The sequence below is a fragment of the Haliotis cracherodii genome, unplaced genomic scaffold (assembly GCF_022045235.1).
Source record: "Haliotis cracherodii isolate W230 unplaced genomic scaffold, xgHalCrac1.p SCAF_14, whole genome shotgun sequence".
Taxonomy (NCBI): Eukaryota; Metazoa; Mollusca; class Gastropoda; order Lepetellida; family Haliotidae; genus Haliotis; species Haliotis cracherodii.
This window is the reverse complement of record NW_027266269.1, coordinates 7,214,224-7,232,013: the sequence shown is the minus strand read 5'-3', so window position 1 is coordinate 7,232,013 and position 17,790 is coordinate 7,214,224. Positions and strand designations below refer to the sequence as shown.

At 41.8% G+C, this 17,790-nt stretch overlaps 1 protein-coding gene across 1 annotated transcript in view; it reads left to right on the top strand.

Annotated features, from left to right (window-relative positions):
• The window catches only part of LOC139460991 (NAD(P)H-hydrate epimerase-like), a 276,986-nt gene that overhangs the window by 38,862 nt on the left and 220,334 nt on the right, over positions 1-17,790 (top strand). The window lies entirely within an intron of this gene.

Below are 17,790 nucleotides of genomic sequence, written 5' to 3'. Positions count from 1 at the left end.
GGGGTATTCATGTTAAACTGCGGCATGGTATCTCAGTGAGCTACCACTATAAATCGGCATCAGTCCGGACTAGTACAAGCAAACACACACACGAACACACACATATACACGCACGTCGCTATATAAGTGCAATAATCTTGGACGTGACGTTAAACCCCATTTCACCTCACCTCACCTCACCTCACCTCACCTCACCTCACCTCACTTCACCTGATCAAAATGCTACAGTAGGAGTCAAACACACCAAATGAGGACTTCCAGTACTGGTCATTGTGGATTGTCATTCATAATATCAATCACTGACTTATCTTTTTCAGACTTGATCAATCTCAGACCACCATCCTATTGCTGAGTGTGGCTAAAAAACAAACATATTTTTCTTAGGAGATGATTTGTTTCTTCTAGGTAGGTAGAATATGTGACTAGAGAAAAATGTTGCTGTATAAGAAAGTTGTTTTTGTACTTGGAGCCTTTAGTTTAGGAGACTGACACTGTATGTGTTAGTATTTAGAGTATCTGTCTTCTGTATCGATGACCAAACCAAAGTGCTGAAGCATCCCACGAATAGCCTCCCGTCCAGGAAATTGGCCAATTAACGTCTTGTCAGACAGTAAAGTGGTGTGTTTTTTAACACCGGACATGGCTGGTCACTGGTTCAGAGAAGATCTGTTTACTGGAGGCTGTCTGGAGCTGACCCCTTTGGGGATTCCGTGATGGAGAGATCTCTCGTTGGGAAGGAACAGGTCACTATACCCGTTGCTCGTCTCTCTGTGGAGATTCCTGGGTCACATACCCCTTGCTTGTCTTTCTGTGGAGATTCCTAAGACAGATGTCCTTTGCTTTTCTCCCTGTGGAGATTCCTGGGTCACATACCCCTTGCTTGTCTCACTATGGAGATTCCTGTGTCACATATCCCTTGCTTGTCTCCATGTGGAGATTCCTGTGTCACATATCCCTTGCTTGTCTCTCTGTGGAGATTCCTGGGTCACATATCCCTTGCTCGTCTCTCTGTGGAGATTCCTGTGTCACATATCCCTTGCTTGTCTCTCTGTGGAGATTCCTGTGTCACATATCCCTTGCTTGTCTCACTATGGAGATTCCTGTGTCACATATCCCTTGCTTGTCTCCATGTGGAGATTCCTGGGTCACATACCTCTTGCTTGTCTCACTGTGGAGATTCCAGGGTCACATATCCCTTGCTCGTCTCTGTGTGGAGATTCCTGTGTCACATATCCCTTGCTTGTCTCTCTGTGGAGATTCCTGTGTCACATATCCCTTGCTTGTCTCCATGTGGAGATTCCAGTGTCACATACCCCTTGCTTGTCTCTCTGTGGAGATTCCTGGGTCACATATCCCTTGCTTGTCTCTCTGTGGAGATTCCTGTGTCACATATCCCTTGCTTGTCTCTCTGTGGAGATTCCTGTGTCACATATCCCTTGCTTGTCTCTCTGTGGAGATTCCTGGGTCACATATCCCTTGCTTGTCTCCATGTGGAGATTCCTGGGTCACATATCCCTTGCTTGTCTCTCTGTGGAGATTCCTGTGTCACATATCCCTTGCTTGTCTCTCTGTGGAGATTCCTGGGTCACATACCCCTTGCTTGTGTCTCTTTGGAAATTCCTGGGTCACATATCCCTTGCTTGTTTCTCTGTGGAGATTCCAGGGTCACATACCCCTTGCTCGTCTCTTTGTGGTGATTCCTGGGTCACATATCCCTTGCTTGTCTCTCTGTGGAGATTCCTGGGTCACATATCCCTTGCTTGTCTCCTTGTGGTGATTCCTGGGTCACATATCCCTTGCTCGTCTCCTTGTGGTGATTCCAGGGTCACATATCCCTTGCTCGTCTCCTTGTGGTGATTCCAGGGTCACATATCCCTTGCTCGTCTCCTTGTGGTGATTCCTGGGTCACATATCCCTTGCTTGTCTCACTATGGAGATTCCTGTGTCACATATCCCTTGCTTGTCTCCATGTGGAGATTCCTGGGTCACATACCCCTTGCTTGTCTCACTGTGGAGATTCCAGGGTCACATATCCCTTGCTCGTCTCTGTGTGGAGATTCCTGTGTCACATATCCCTTGCTTGTCTCTCTGTGGAGATTCCTGTGTCACATATCCCTTGCTTGTCTCCATGTGGAGATTCCTGGGTCACATATCCCTTGCTTGTCTCTCTGTGGAGATTCCTGTGTCACATATCCCTTGCTTGTCTCTCTGTGGTGATTCCTGGGTCACATACCCCTTGCTTGTGTCTCTCTGGAAATTCCTGGGTCACATATCCCTTGCTTGTTTCTCTGTGGAGATTCCAGGGTCACATACTCCTTGCTTGTGTCTCTCTGGAAATTCCTGGGTCACATATCCCTTGCTTGTTTCTCTGTGGAGATTCCAGGGTCACATACCCCTTGCTTGTCTCTCTGTGGAGATTCCTGGGTCACATATCCCTTGCTTGTGTCTCTCTGGAAATTCCTGGGTCACATATCCCTTGCTTGTTTCTCTGTGGAGATTCCAGGGTCACATACCCCTTGCTCGTCTCTTTGTGGTGATTCCTGGGTCACATATCCCTTGCTTGTCTCTCTGTGGAGATTCCTGGGTCACATATCCCTTGCTTGTCTCCTTGTGGTGATTTCTGGGTCACATATCCCTTGCTCGTCTCCTTGTGGTGATTCCAGGGTCACACATCCCTTGCTCGTCTCCTTGTGGTGATTCCAGGGTCACATATCCCTTGCTCGTCTCCTTGTGGTGATTCCTGGGTCACATACCCCTTGCTCATCTCTTTGTGGTGATTCCAGGGTCACATATCCCTTGCTCGTCTCCTTGTGGTGATTCCAGGGTCACATATCCCTTGCTCGTCTCCTTGTGGTGATTCCAGGGTCACATATCCCTTGCTCGTCTCCTTGTGGAGATTCCAGGGTCACATACCCCTTGCTCGTCTCTTTGTGGTGATTCCTGGGTCACATATCCCTTGCTTGTCTCTCTGTGGAGATTCCTGGGTCACATATCCCTTGCTTGTCTCCTTGTGGTGATTCCTGGGTCACATATCCCTTGCTCGTCTCCTTGTGGTGATTCCAGGGTCACATATCCCTTGCTCGTCTCCTTGTGGTGATTCCAGGGTCACATATCCCTTGCTCGTCTCCTTGTGGTGATTCCTGGGTCACATATCCCTTGCTTGTCTCTGTGGAGATTCCAGGGTCACATATCCCTTGCTCGTCTCCTTGTGGTGATTCCAGGGTCACATATCCCTTGCTCGTCTCCTTGTGGTGATTCCTGGGTCACATATCCCTTGCTTGTCTCTGTGGAGATTCCAGGGTCACATATCCCTTGCTTGTCTCTGTGGAGATTCCTGTGTCACATATCCCTTGCTTGTCTCCATGTGGAGATTCCTGGGTCACATATCCCTTGTTTGTCTCTGTGGAGATTCCAGGGTCACATATCCCTTGCTTGTCTCTGTGGAGATTCCTGTGTCACATATCCCTTGCTTGTCTCTGTGTGGAGATTCCTGAGTCACATATCCCTTGCTCGTCTCTGTGTGGAGATTCCTGTGTCACATATCCCTTGCTTGTCTCTCTGTGGAGATTCCTGTGTCACATATCCCTTGCTTGTCTCCATGTGGAGATTCCTGGGTCACATATCCCTTGCTTGTCTCTCTGTGGAGATTCCTGTGTCACATATCCCTTGCTTGTCTCTCTGTGGAGATTCCTGGGTCACATACCCCTTGCTTGTGTCTCTCTGGAAATTCCTGGGTCACATATCCCTTGCTTGTTTCTCTGTGGAGATTCCAGGGTCACATACCCCTTGCTCGTCTCTTTGTGGTGATTCCTGGGTCACATATCCCTTGCTTGTCTCTCTGTGGAGATTCCTGGGTCACATATCCCTTGCTTGTCTCCTTGTGGTGATTCCTGGGTCACATATCCCTTGCTCGTCTCCTTGTGGTGATTCCAGGGTCACATATCCCTTGCTCGTCTCCTTGTGGTGATTCCAGGGTCACATATCCCTTGCTCGTCTCCTTGTAGTGATTCCTGGGTCACATATCCCTTGCTCGTCTCCTTGTGGTGATTCCTGGGTCACATACCCCTTGCTTATCTCTTTGTGGTGATTCCTGGGTCACATATCCCTTGCTTGTCTCTGTGGAGATTCCTGGGTCACATATCCCTTGCTTGTCTCTGTGGAGATTCCTGGGTCACATACCCCTTGTTTGTCTCTGTGGAGATTCCTGTGTCACATATCCCTTGCTTGTCTCTGTGGAGATTCCTGTGTCACATATCCCTTGCTTGTCTCTGTGGAGATTCCAGGGTCACATACCCCTTGCTTGTCTCTGTGGAGATTCCTGTGTCACATATCCCTTGCTTGTCTCCATGTGGAGATTCCTGTGTCACATATCCCTTGCTTGTCTCCATGTGGAGATTCCTGTGTCACATATCCCTTGCTTGTCTCCATGTGGAGAGTCCTGGGTCACATATCCCTTGCTTGTCTCTGTGGAGAGTCCTGTGTCACATATCCCTTGCTTGTCTCCATGTGGAGAGTCCTGGGTCACATATCCCTTGCTTGTCTCCGATACAGGTTATACATTTGAGAGTTTTTATTACAGTTATTTAATTAAAAACGTTGTCTATGCGATGAGTCGGTTAATAAGTTGGAAAAACCATGTCTCTTCGAGATTACTAGAGATTGTAAACCCTCACATTCGGGAACGTCCCTCATGTGAGGGTTTACAATCTCCAGTAATCCCTCGGAGACATGGTTTCTCCTACACACAACACACCCTCCCCTGTCGTGACAACAGAAACATCTTTTTAACTGACCTGAGGTAAGTCCGGCACTCGAGGATACAACCATCATGGTATCCTTGACATTCACTGGCTAATGTAACACTTATATTAAAAGGTTAATTTATCCTGTGGCCATGCCATCTTAATGTGGAGAAGGTAAGTTACTCGTCAATCACTTCGTTAAGCCCTGTATGAGTTTGTGTCAGCCTTGTGCATTGTCTTGTACCTTTACTGTCAGACCACCAAGCTGGGCCAAAACTATGTCAATATAGATTTGGAATGTTTATGTAAATGATTTAATCCTGGTCTTTTTTGTGAATTTGTCAATTTTTAGACTTAAAAAAAAATATTTCTTTATATTTTTACCCCCCTCCACAAATTTTTTTTTTCAATATTTTTTTACAGATTTTTAGAAAATCTTTTTTCATTAAATATTTTTTTTTTCTTTAATTTATTTTTTATCCTAGTTAATTGACTATACAGGTCGTGGTTCAGATTGAATGAGGACTGGTGAAAGCTCTCACCCCTAGCCGAGCTCGGGTTAGGCAAGATGCGCAAAGGGCATGTTTATGTAATTGATTTAATCCTGGTCTTTTTTTGTGATTTTGTCAATTTTTAGATTTAAAAAAAAATATTTCTTTATATTTTTACCAATTTTATTTTAATTTTTACAAAATCTTTTTTCATTAAATATTATTTATTTTTAATTATTTTTTTTTGGTCCTGGTAAATTGACTATACAGGTCTTGGTTCAGATTGAATGAGGAACAGTAAGGGACACAGAGAGACAGTGTTCACGTAAAAGCTCTCACCCCAAGCTGAGCTCGGGTTAGGCAAGATGCTCAAAGGGCACCACCCCCATGATCTGCTGACCTGGCACATTTTTTTTATCGAACGTAGTTGTTTATGATGTAAGTAAAACTCTGCTTTTATAAACACTGTGTTGCTGTTGTCTCTCCAGCCATGCCACATTTTATCTATGAATATTAATAATGACTTATTATGATAATAGTACGAGATAACAGCAGTGTATGCCAGGCTTGGTGTTTTAAAGAGCGTCACACGACCCTTACTCAGAAGCTGTTTGATGAAGGTTACAACATTCAAGGTCTCAGTAAAGCTTTCAAACAGTTTTATGGTAGCCATGGAGGACATTTCCAAATTTGACGCATCAGTGACAAAAATGTGTCCGATGCAATTCCCTATTTTGACTTGTACCATAAGTTCCTGTGTTTTTTCAGGTGAACAATTGACTTGCCTTTGCATGTGTTTGTGACAGGTGCCACCGGTGGGGCAGGATACACTCACCTTTTCGCGAACACCTGGTATCATCACTCTTTGATAGTGATTCATAAACACATGCTCAGGATAAAGTCAGAATAGTACAATCTTTTGAATATGGAAAGGGTTTTGTTGCTTTTATTTATGGCTGTTCCAGCAACAAAGATTAGATTGATACTGGTCCCATTTCTACAAGTGGTGAAGACATTTTGGAAGTTGTTTTCATGACTGGATTATATCGGTGGGTTATAGCGAGTGAGTGAGTGAGTTGGGCTTAACGCCGCTTTTAACAGTAAGCCAGTTATATCACGTTGTGTCAGCTTAATGTGGGAGGAAAGCCCCAAGTGATGAAGGTCTCAGACGTTTACCACTTCAGTGCAAACCACGAGCACGGGTATGGTGCTGACAAACATAGAAACATAATCAGGCGAACAGGGATTTGAACCCACAATCATAGGTTTCTGGCTTGCCCAAGGGACGCAACTCTGCACAGCGATTTGCAGCGCCTTAGACGACAGGGCCACCAGTGCCCCCAGTGGATTATAGATGTTCACCGACTCTCTTTGTGATGAATCTGATTCGTATGTATTCTGAGGAAATAACATATGGCATAGAATTAGTATGGTGTCTCCATTGCAACCCTTTTATACACCATGACCAGACATTCTACCATGAATTTGGGAATTTATACTCAATTGTCATTGGTCAATCAGAGGTGTTAAAGCACAATAACTACCTCTGATTTGGAGTCTTTGAAAGGCATTGAGAAGTGATACACATAAGGAAGAGAATTTCTGGATGGAATATTCTACAGGATTTTCATCATAATTTTCAATTTCCACTTTAATGGGAACTTATTATGTCTTGTAATATAGCAAACAAAATAAAAGTGTAAAGAAGAGAATTCATGGATGTCAACTTCTTTATCATGAGGAACACATTTTGGAGTAAATGCTTACTCCTTCATCAGGTGAATGAATGCTATGATTGGTTGGTTGGTTTGTTGTTTAATGCAGCATTAAGCAATATTCCAGCTATATGACGGCGGTCTGTAAATAATCGAGTCTGGACCAGACAATCCGGATGGGATACGATTACATGTATCAACCACGTCAGCGAGCCTGACCACCCATAGTCGCCTTTTACGGCAAGCATGGGTTGCTGAAGACCTATTCTACCCCGGAATCTTCACAGGTCGAATGCTATGAGGCAGGGAGCATGATAATTATGTATGTACCTCTAAGAACAACGAAAATAATGAGATAACAAAAGGTGGAAACTTAACAAGGGAAGCCAACAGATGATTGGCGCTGATACGCGATTAGCAATAGACAATGGAAGCCAACAATTTACAGTAACTAGCGCTGATAGGTGATTAGCACTAGACAATGGAAGCCAACAATTTACAGTAACTAGCGCTGATAGGTGATTAGCACTAGACAATGGAAGCCAACAATTTACAGTAACTAGCGCTGATAGGTGATTAGCACTAGACAATGGAAGCCAACAATTTACAGTAACTAGCGCTGATAGGTGATTAGCACTAGACAATGGAAGCCAACAATTTACAGTAACTAGCGCTGATAGGTGATTAGCACTAGACAATGGAAGCCAACAATTTACAGTAACTAGCGCTGATAGGTGATTAGCAATAGACAATGGAAGCCAACAATTTACAGTAACTAGCGCTGATAGTTCATTAGCACTAGACGATGGAAGCCAACAATTTACAGTAACTAGCGCTGATAGGTGATTAGCACTAGACAATGGAAGCCAACAATTTACAGTAACTAACGCTGATAGGTGATTAGCACTAGACAATGGAAGCCAACAATTTACAGTAACTAACGCTGATAGGTGATTAGCACTAGACAATGGAAGCCAACAATTTACAGTAACTAACGCTGATAGGTGATTAGCACTAGACAATGGAAGCCAACAATTTACAGTCACTAGCGCTGATAGTTGATTAGCACTAGACAATGGAAGCCAACACTTTACAGTAACTAGCGCTGATAGTTGATTAGCACTAGACAATGGAAGCCAACAATTTACAGTCACTAGCGCTGATAGTTGATTAGCACTAGACAATGGAAGCCAACAATTTACAGTAACTAGCGCTGATAGTGCAGCTGGAAGACAGAGACAGGACTAATAATCACACTGATTGGTAATTGGCAATGGACAATGGGCTGACTGGAGGCGGGGGTGGGGATGGGGTTGAATTAAAAGAATGGAAATAGCAATGGCCAAATGAAGGCCACCTAGATTATTAGCACCGATCAATTAATATATCTCAAGCACTAGGTTCCATGGTCAAGGTTCATGGCTGACTGGTGTCTCCTGATGTCAAGAGCTTCTTGTAGTTTTCTTAGTCGTCTGTTGTTGTAAGTAGAGGTTACACACAACCAAATGTTTTCCCATAGACTTCTATAGTAACGTTATGATTTTTTTTTAAATAACTAAGCACTCAACAGCTATTACCTGTATGTGTGTGCACAGTTTGGCCTTAGAGCAGCAATAAAAAAAATAAAAATGACTAGCTTAGTCAGCTCCTTTTCCAAGTACCGTAAGCTAAACACGCCACCCCCAGTTTCGCACCAAATGTCACCTACTTGAAAATAGCTGTGGTCACATTCAGCATAAGTCATCATGTTGAAAAAGACAGTACTAAATATAGAAAAACATGGTCAGTTTTAATAACTGGATGGATGTACATTTGAAAGACATAAAAATCTTACAGAATATCCTCCAATCACAGCCTGCAGATATCTCTCGATCTACACTGAAGGCTCCCTACGAAAACCGCACTGTCCAAACAGGTTCTGATTTGGTGTAGTATAACCTAGACAGGGCTTTGGTGGCTTTCCACATGATGTTATGGTCTTGGTTCTTGAGGATGTGTTCTGGAATAGCGGAATTCATGTCTAGTTTGTTGAAGGAGATCTGATGTTCTTTGAGTCTGATGTTGAGGGGTCGGAGGTTTTCCCCAATATCTACCTAGTGCTTCGGACTTATTGCAATGGTCTGTGTTGATCTTTGTCGGTGCTAATTACCGAGCTGGTTCTTGAAGATGTGTTCGGATTTCAGGTCTAGTTTGTTGACAGAGGTCTGATGTTCTTTGAGTCTGGTGTTGAGGGGTATCACCTAGTCTCCAAAACCATCCGCAGGACCCTCAAGAACTCTGATCCCAGACCTAATCGCTCACCAGAATCACCATACCCTACCAAGGCCATGTCACTCATCCGATTTCCCGCCTCATCAAGAACAAAGCCAGCATAGATGTCACCTTCTCTTGCTGTAAGTCCATCAAGGCCCATCTACAAGCCAATGGCAGAGGCACAAGCAGTGCGAGTCCCAACCCCCAGGATGTATATACCAGATGCCCTGCCACTGTGGCCACCAGTACATTGGAGAATCCCTCAGACCCCTCAAAACCAGACAGTTTACTGTTGTTTGTTTGGAGCTTCCTTAAGGGAAAGGTAGGCTGAAGAATAGGTTTGTTTGTTTGTCTGTTTGTTTGTTTGTTTGTTTGTTGCTGCACTCAGCAATATTCAACCTGTATGACGGCAGTCTGTAAATAATCGAGTCTGGACCACACAATGCAGTGATTGACATCATGAGCATCGATCCACGCAATTGGGATCGATGACATGTATCAACCAAGTCAGCGAGCCTGACCACCCGATCCCGTTAGTCCTTAGGGGCAGGTAAAATATGTAGTAAATTGACAGTGACTACTAAGGCTTTCTTCCGGGTGATTGTTGAATTTCTCAATTTTATACTTTGTTAAACATTTCACTTTTGAGATTTATAACATTCATATTATTTTCAAGAATCCTTTTTGCCCTTATTCACTGGCCTAATTGCGGGTTCGAATCCCGGTTCGCCCTGATTACGTTTCTAGGTTTGTCAGCACCATACCCGTGCTCGTGGTTTTCACCGAAGTGGTAAACGTCTGAGACCTGCATCACTTCGGGCTTTCCTCCCACATTAAGCTGACACGCCGTGATATAACTGGAATAGCGAACAACCAGCAAATGCTAATATTAGTTTCTATTCAACACTTTATATTAAAAACTGGCAGATTTTCAGTTAAATGATTGTTTAAAATAATAGATGTATTATAAGTACACATCTAGCTTGACATGTACAATTTATTTGTTACATCTAACCTTCATTGATGTATTTATTGTAATATCTCCCATGTGTAATGGAGGGGTATTAACATAAGGGCTTCGCTTGTTTACCAATCCATTTTCACACTTTTGTGAAAATAAGTATGTTTAAACCATAACTGGAAAAAGCGGCGTTAAACCCAACTCACTCACTCACAGGAGTGTCCCCAGCTGGCTGACTCATGGTTAAACCCAACTCAATCACTCCCAGGAGTGTCCCCAGCTGGTTAAACCCACACATATAATAAACAACACAAAGGGCCGTGAGTCAACCGGGGAATTCGATCTAGACACTCGGCAGACCTAGTGAACGCTTCTGTCACTGGGACACCGCCTCCGTGGTCTAGTGGTAGAGCGTTCGCCCGGAGAGCGGAAGGTCCAGGGTTCGATCCCCAGCCGTGTCATACCAAAAGACGTTAAAAGATGGTTCTTGTTGTTACCCTGTCTGGCCCTCGGCATTAAGGGGCTAAAACAAGGACTGGTCGGCTCGGAGTATACTGTGTCTGAGTGGGGTATTCATATTAAACTGCGGCGTGGTATCTCAGTGTGCTAGCACTATAAATCGGCATCAGTCCGGACTAGAACAAGCAGACACACACACAATTACACGTCTCTATATAAGTGCAATAATCTTGGACGCGACGTTAAACCCCATATCACCTCACCATCTGTCTCTGGGGCGGTCGGGTAGCCTAGTGGTTAAAGCGTTAGCTCATCACGCCGAAGACCCGGGTTCGATTCCCGACATGGGTACAATGTGTGAAGCCCATTTCTGGTGTCCCCCGCCGTGATATTGCAGGAATATTGCTAAAAGCTGCGTAAAACCATACTCACTTACTCACTCACTCACTCAAAGCAGCGGGGGATTATGATGGCGTTGTTTCCTTTTTGACATTGTTATAATGTTGTAAACTTGAAGACTGACATACATTCATACATTCACTCAATATTAAAATATTACTGTTTTCATGTTTGATAATCCTTGGTCAGTAAAATGTATGAACGATATTTTCACATACGTTTTTCAGTGCTTTTCTTTCAATAATTAAGGGATAGCAGTCATGTCGATGTCATCACATCACTGCTGGCATTTAAAAAAATGACTTTTTCTGTGAGGACCCAGGTTAGAATTGGTCCCAATAGAAACCAATTACCTTCCATTGCTGGTCTAAGGTCTGTTAGTAGAATCTGGTCTCTTTCTGAAAGCCCCTGAGAATATAGAATCTGTCAGTTGTGTCAACTAAATGAGGTTGAAGATAAATTTCTCTTCTTCCATTCTACAATAATCAGAGTACGTATTTATTATCCCTCCACCGGGGGACGGGTGGCCCAGTCGTCTTAGGTGCAGCGATTCGCTTTGCAGAGTTGTGCCCCTTGGGCACTCAAGAAACCTATGATTGTGGGTTCGAACCCCGTATTCTGTTTCTAGGTCTAGGTTGTGCTCGTGGGTTTCACCGAAGTGGTAAACGTCGGAGACCTGCATCACTTTGGACTTTCCTCCCACATTAAGCTGACATGATAACTGGAATACAGTTAAAAGCGGCGTTAAACCCAACTCACTCACTCACTCACTCACTCACTCACTCACTCACTCACTCACTCACTCACTCACTCACTCACTCACTCACTCACTCACTCACTCACTCACTATCATCCCCCACCACGAAGTGGAAGGGGATATAGGAATGGATGCTGTCTGTCCGTCTTTCCGTCCATCCATCCGTCACGTTTTGTTTCAGCAGAACTAAAAAACCATGAGAGATATCTTAACCAAACTTGGCACATAGATAGGTCTAGTGATGAACTTGCCTTTTGGTAGTTTGGAAGTTTCCATGGCAACGACTTTGACTTAGACTGAAAATGGCAGAAGTTCTCATTTTTGGAGCAGGCCTTGAAAACCGGACAATATTTCTTGTCTTGCACACAGCCGGACATGTGATATTGGCAGGGAATATGAGTAGCTCATTTTTTTGGTGTGCTTGTAAAAAAAGCAGTATGCACATTTTTAATAAATCCACTGTGCTAAGCTGATTTACACAGTGTGCAAAACATTTTTTACGTTTGTACCTCTATCACATGTTCTGACTGAAAGGGGGTTGGTTAAGCTTAGCAAGGGAGAACAAGAGATGATGTTTGTTTGTTTGTTTGTTTGTTTGTTTGTTGTTTAACGCTACACTCAGCAATATTCCAGCTATATGACGGCGGACCAGACAATCCAAAAATTGACATCATGAGCATCGATCCACACAATTTTGATATGATTACATGCGTCAACCAAGTCAGCGAGCCCGACCACCCGATCCTGTTAGTCGCCTTTTTCAAGCAAAATTGTTGTTTATTGTTTTTGAATGGATGTTTTGCGACTTAAATGCTGAAACATTTAATATCTCTTTCAGTGCATTAATCTAGGAGGGGGCTTTGACAGTTGGACCCGTGAAGATCCGGGGTAGAATAGCTCTTCAGCAACCCATGCTTGCCGTAAAAGGCGACAATGCTTGTTGCAAGAGGCGACTAACGGGATCGGTGGTCAGGCTCGCTGACTTGGTTGATGCATGTCATTGATCCCAATTGCGTGGATCGATGCTCATGATATCAATCACTGGATTGTCTGGTCCAGACTCGATTATTTACAGACCGCCGTCATATAGCTGGAATATTGCTGAGTGCGGAGTTAAACAACAAACAAACAAACAAAACAAACAAACAACCATGATAGTTGGAATTATGGTGACCAGAGCTCAAAACTACATTCACTCGCTCACTCTAATCAAAGTGATAGATTTTGTTTTCTGGATATTGTGCACTTGGAAATTTGCAATTCCTGGGCATTAGTCAGCCATGTTTGAAGATTTTGTGATTTTATTCTTAACACTTGAAAGAGATAGAGGCCTTTCTCAGCTTGTAGTCCATCAATGCCTCTGCCATGACCTTTGAGATCAAGCTCTCATCAAAGAAAGCTTGTGGGAAAGTTCTTCAAGAATGGAAAGGCTGGATGAATGATATACACATGAATTCATCGAAATCTTTGAAGTGACGCACGCAGTATAACAGTGATTTGATAACCACTCAAGAAGCTCCAAGGATTGATCCGAGCGTCAAACCACATTCAGGAGTGCAAGAGTTGCACCTTGCAAAAATCTTGTTCTGCCTGACTGAAGTTAGGCATAGTTGCAGTGTGCATTAGGGCTGGGATGGGTATTTAGCATTTTAAAACAACAGTGTAAGGGTATAAGGCCAAACCATTATGTGATGTTATGCTTGTTCGATAACGCTTCTAAACCAGTCAGATCAGAGAACATACCTACTTTTATAGCCCCAACAAGATCCAGGGTAGAACAGGTCTTCAGCAACCCATACTTTCCGAGTCAAGGGAGTTAACGGACTATAAATGTGCTCTTTGAAGTGCACCCGTGAAGATCTTGGTTAGAATTGGTCCTCGGCAACCCATGCTTCCCGAGTCAAGGGAGTTAACAGACTAGAAATGTGCTCTTCGAAGTGGACCCGTGAAGATCTTGGTTACAATAGGTCTCCAACCACCCATGCTTTAGTAAGGGGCATTAATTGGGATCAGGTGGTCAGACTTGCTGATTTGGTTGATGCATGTCATCGGATCCCAATTGTGTGCATCAATGCTCATGATATCAATCACTTGATTGTCTGGTCCAGATTCAATTATTTACAGACCGACGTCATATAGATTGAATATTGCTGAGTGTGGCATTAAATATGTACTTAAGTTTTGTAATGATGCTATTTACTAAAAACAACTGTTAGAAAACCTTTAATGGTAGTTATTCATAAAATATACTTTAATGCAAAAAATATCAAAATATAATATCATTGCAATGTTCAAAATCACCTAAATATTAAATCATAAATACTTGTCACTTAAACCAAAACATTCAGTAATTATCCCTATTGAAATATTGTTAATCTAAATGCCATGTAAGCTATGACTTAATTTGGGTGTCTAAGTATCAATGAAAACAAACCTTAATCCCCATAATCCAACTAAGTAAACATAACCCTAAAATAACATTGTCTCTACCACTTAATTACCTCTGTATTCAATAAGTCTAGACAGCACCCTAATTACCTAGTGCTAATCATCTAAAACAATAGTAGCGTCAAAGGATACACATCCAAATAGTTCCAAACCTTATAATAACATTGACATAAATGTTGATCCTTAATATGGTCGGTAAACAGAACCTAACCTTGTGATTGGTCAACTTACCCAAACCCATGGTATACCACATATAAGTTAGTATAAATATCGGTCCGGAAGAAGTGTCTTCACTCCATCCATAAAAAAAAATCGACAGAGTAATCAGTAAACTCCAAACAGGACACATCAACCTTAATAACCACCTAAAAAAAATAAAAAAACACTACAGGTAACTGCCCACACTGCAAACTACTAGAAACCCCAGAACACGCACTCATCCACTGCACACACTACCTAACACATCGAACCGCATTACAAACCACCCTCAATCTAAACAAGGCTCTCACTCTAGAAGCAATACTAAACCCACAAAAAAAACTAGAAAACTTCAAGGCCTTAGGCGTATTCTTAATCAAAACGGAACTAATAAAACGCATCTAAAAACAAAATAACCTACCAAATCAAAATCACATAAACAAACAAACATCCACCATACCCAGCTCCCTTAGTTCTCCTCCCCAACCCCATCGGCATCTATTCCAAATCTCAAAATTCCCAAATTCTATATAAGCAACCCCTAAAGCCCCCTCTTGGGTTGCACACACCACTTTCGCCCCTTTCGGAAACACATTAAATGGCCTGGCCGGGCCAGTTTGCGAAATACGCATCAGTCGGAAAGCACACGTTAAATCTCCAAAGTAAGTAAGTAAGTAAGTAAGTAAGTGTCTATAGACTTGCTCTCGCCTTCCTAGGAAGATGCTCGGTCCTTGGGAAGTCTATGTATGCTCACCATTGATATATATATTTGTTAGCTATATATATATATGATATTTATGTAAATAAATCCGTGTATATTGTACTAGTCATCTCTTGTTCTACCTGGCTGAGTTACCCTCTTTAGTCAGAACATGATAGTGGCGTTAAACAATAAACACATTAAAACAAAAAAAGCTCTTTGAAGTGACAGATGAATTTCACAGTGTTTTCATAAAATCACATTAAGGAAACTTACAGTGCTGCTCCCAATGTTTCCTGGTAAGACTGAGTATGAAGTTTTACTTTTTCCTGGTAAGACCGAGTATGAAGTTTTACTTTTTCCTGGTAAGACTGAGTATGAAGTTTTACTTTTTTCCTGGTAAGACCGAGTATAAAGTTTTACTTTTTCCTGGTAAGACTGAGTATAAAGTTTTACTCTTTTCCTGGTAAGACTGAGTATGAAGTTTTACTTTTTCCTGGTAAGACTGAGTATGAAGTTTTACTTTTTTCCTGGTAAGACCGAGTATAAAGTTTTACTTTTTCCTGGTAAGACTGAGTATAAAGTTTTACTTTTTCCTGGTAAGACCGAGTATGAAGTTTTACTTTTTCCTGGTAAGACTGAGTATGAAGTTTTACTTTTTTCCTGGTAAGACCGAGTATGAAGTTTTACTTTTTCCTGGTAAGACTGAGTATGAAGTTTTACTTTTTCCTGGTAAGACTGAGTATGTTTTACTTTTTTCCTGGTAAGACCGAGTATGAAGTTTTACACTTTTCCTGGTAAGACCGAGTATGAAGTTTTACTTTTTCCTGGTTCTACTTTTTCCTGGTAAGACTGAGTATAAAGTTTTACTTTTTCCTGGTAAGACCGAGTATGAAGTTTTACTTTTTCCTGGTAAGACCGAGTATGAAGTTTTACTTTTTCCTGGTTCTACTTTTTCCTGGTAAGACTGAGTGTAAAGTTTTAATTTTTACCTGGTAAGACCGGATATGAAGTTTTACTTTTTCCTGGTTCTACTTTTTCCTCGTAAGACTGAGTATGAAGTTTTACTCTTTTCCTTGTAAGACAGAGTATAAAGTTTTACTTTTTCCTGGTAAGACCGAGTATGAAGTTTTACTCTTTTCCTGGTAAGACCGGATATGAAGTTTTACTTTTTCCTGGTAAGACCGAGTATGAAGTTTTACTTTTTCCTGTTAAGACATGATGAGTAAAGAACCAGATTAAGTTTGGACTTTGTGTTTCAAACGTCCATTTTTCTAAAAGGGAAGACAAGAAATGAAATGCTTTCATTATGAATGACGGAATCAAACCCACAACCTACTGCCAGTAGTCAGGCACACTACCCACTAGACCATCTGGTTGAAGATAGGTGGTTCGTTAGAAGGTACCATGTTTAGCGTACATTTCCTTGCCATGTGTATTTTATGAGGGTTTCTTTTGACTGTCATAACCTTCTTTTACACATGATATTAAACAAATATTTATACATGTTTGTATATGTAGTTTCATATACAGTACATAAGTCAGATGAAACACTTCGACAGCAGTATGAAGTTTTAGTTTTTCTTACTAAGACCTGGTATGAAGTTTTACTTTTTCCTGGTATGACCGAGTATGAAGTTTTACTTGTTCTTAGTAAGACCAAGTTTGAAGTTTCACTTTTTATAAGTAAGAGTATGAAGTTTTACCTGTTCTTAGTAAGACTGAGTATGAAGTTTTACTTGTTCTTAGTAAGACCTGGTATGAAGTTTTACATTTTCTTCGTAAGACCGAGTATGAAGTTTTACTTTTTCCTGGTAAGACCGAGTATGAAGTTTTACTTTTCCTTAGTATGACCAAGTTTGAAGTTTCACTTTTTGTAAGTAAGAGTATGAAGTTTTACTTGTTCTTAGTAAGACCAAGTATAGAGTTTCACTTTTTATAAGTAAGACAGAATATGAAGTTTTACTTTTTTTCTGGTAAGACCGAGTATGAAGTTTCACTTTTTATAAGTAAGACCAAGTATGAAGTTTTACTTGTTCTTAGTAAGAACAAGTATAGAGTTTCACTTTTTATAAGTAAGACCAAGTATGAAGTTTTACTTTTTTCCTGGTAAGACCAAGTATGAAGTTTTACTTGTTCTTAGTAAGACCATGTTTGAAGTTTCACTTTTTATAAGTAAGAGTATGAAGTTTTACTTGTTCTTAGTAAGAACAAGTATAGAGTTTCACTTTTTATAAGTATGACCTCGCTAGTAAAACATCACGTCAATGCCTCAGTTTTACCAGGTCAGTCCGTGTTCGCATCAGGGAACTAAAACCTCGGAGTCGTGTTTTATCCTTTCATCTAAACCACCTCGAAAAACATGTTCCCCCTGCTTGAATCTCAACTAGGTGTTCTTTGAAGTGACATACACATTTAACAGTGTTTTCATAAAACACTTTCAGGAAACACCCAGCATACAACCCATCATTTAAACCACTTTTTGATTTAAGTTTTCCAATTTAAACCACATTCACAAGTGCAACAGTTGCCACCTTGAAAGATCTGCCCCATGTGTGAAGCCTGGACGTGTCGTTGAAGTAGATTTTGACACTGGACCGAGATGCCGTAAAGCTTGCAGTTTCACACCTCATCCCACCAGCATCAGAAGCAGCTACAGGTATTGAT